Genomic DNA, 2,500 nt, shown 5'->3' with positions numbered 1-2,500 from the left:
TCAAGGACTCAATCTCACATAATCCCTCGTTGAGGTCATGTGAACTATATCCACAATGTTTAAGCCTATCCTTTAAATCAGTTAACTCATTATTAAACCCTCTTTCTGTATTATTCAGTCTTGATGCGCATCCCTTGACCCTTAACTATATTCCTGAACACATAATTGGGGTGCATACTGCTTCTATGAAGCAGGGTGTTTCTATAACACTCTTTCCTATGCACACCAGTGTCAAATGAACCATCACTTAATCTTTCCACACATACATCAAGGAAATTGATTTTCCTTGTGGAAGCAGTCATAGTGAACTTCAGATAACTAGTAGCTTGATTCATTTGTTCCACAAACACATCCAGCATATTTAAGCTGTCATTCCACAGAAAAAAGACGTCATCAACAAAACTCTTATAAAACATCACATTTCTCCTATATAATTCCATTGTAAACAATACATCCTCTTCCCACAGAGCAAGAAACATGTTGGCGTAGCTATTGGCAGAAGATGTGCCCATAGCCACACCATCACGCTGTAGGAAGAGGGTCTTTTCAAATATAAAAACATTATTCTCAAGAATTGTTTCCAAAAATAAACACAGTAAATCTATCAGTTGTTCGTTGTATGTACTGTGCCTATCAAGATAGCGTTTTATAAAATTCACACCATCAACATTGGGAATGACAGTAAATAAAGACTGAACGTCTAACGTTACAAATACTAGCTCTTTATGCTCATTCTGAGTATTAGAACTAAATATATATAACTCTTTCAAGAATTGCTGAGAATCTCTCAAAATGTTAAAATTATCATTAATGAGAGGCCACAGATGCTACTCTACATAGACTGAAAAAGGTTCAGTGCACCATCCCCTCCCAGAGACAATAGGTCTCATGGGAGGTTTGGTGCCGTCCTTATGAATTTTAGGTAACCCAAGTATCGTGGGTATAGTAGGGTTCTCTATATATAAATATTTAAACAACTCTTTGGTAATGTTGCCAGATTTAACCAAATCATCAAGCATAGATCCTTTAGTTTATGCTTTTGATAAATTAGTTGATGATTTACATAAGTACTTTAGTCATGATTACGATGAGTCTATGCATTATATGAAAAATAATCTAAATTATAACGAACATGAAGCCCTGAAGAGATTGCAATCTGATATAAATGTCGTGATACGTCCGGGAGATAAGGGTGGACCTGTCGTATTGATGAATATAGAAAAGTATAGGTTTTTGATGTTGGAAATGTTGAATTACGTTAAATTTTATGATATAATAGATCATGCAGTCATTGAGCTTAAAGTATATAGTACTAAATCTATGCTTGATGATTTGGTTAAATCTGGCAACATTACCAAAGAGTTGTTTAAATATTTATATATAGAGAATCCTACTATACCCATGATACATGGGTTACCTAAAATTCATAAGGACGTGACCAACCCTCCCATGAGACCTATTGTTTCTGGGAGGGGGTGGTGCACTGAACCTTTTTCAGTCTATGTAGAGAAGCATCTGCGGCCTCTCATTAATGATAATTTTAATATTTTGAGATATTCTCAGCAATTCTTGAAAGAGTTATATATATTTAGTTCTAATACTCAGAATGAGCATAAAGAGCTAGTACTTGTAACGTTAGACGTTCAGTCTTTATTTACTGTCATTCCCAATGTTGATGGTGTGAATTTTATAAAACGCTATCTTGATAGGCACAGTACATACAATGAACAACTGATAGATTTACTGTGTTTATTTTTGGAAACAATTCTTGAGAATAATGTTTTTATATTTGAAAAGACCATCTTCCTACAGTGTGATGGCGTGGCTATGGGCACACCTTGTGCCAATAGCTACGCCAACATGTTTCTTGCTCTGTGGGAAGAGGATGTATTGTTTACAATGGAATTATATAGGAGAAATGTGATGTTTTATAAGCGTTTTGTTGGTGACGTCTTTTTTCTGTGGAATGACAGCTTAAATATGCTGGATGTGTTTGTGGAACAAATGAATCAAGCTACTAGTTATCTGAAGTTCACTATGACTGCTTCCACAAGGAAAATCAATTTCCTTGATGTATGTGTGGAAAGATTAAGTGATGGTTCATTTGACACTGGTGTGCATAGGAAAGAGTGTTATAGAAACACCCTGCTTCATAGAAGCAGTATGCACCCAAATTATGTGTTCAGGAATATAGTTAAGGGTCAAGGGATGCGCGCATCAAGACTGAATAATACAGAAAGAGGGTTTAATAATGAGTTAACTGATTTAAAGGATAGGCTTAAACATCGTGGATATAGCTCACATGACCTCAATGAGGGATTATGTGAGATTGAGTCCATGAGAGGAAGTAGAGCAAAACCTTATTTTTCTAGCCAGAGTGAGAGAGAGAAATATGTTAGAGATAATGTAACCACAGAAACCAGAGTACCTATGTTTTACACCAGGGATAAGAATAATATATATGATATTTTTAAGAGACATTGGGGTGTTTTGTTAACAG

This window comes from Protopterus annectens, chromosome 7.part0 (assembly GCF_019279795.1).
Source record: "Protopterus annectens isolate FY-2018-M chromosome 7.part0, PAN1.0, whole genome shotgun sequence".
NCBI classification, from domain to species: domain Eukaryota; kingdom Metazoa; phylum Chordata; order Ceratodontiformes; family Protopteridae; genus Protopterus; species Protopterus annectens.
The sequence above is the reverse complement of the archived record's forward strand: the minus strand, read 5'-3'. Positions refer to the sequence as shown.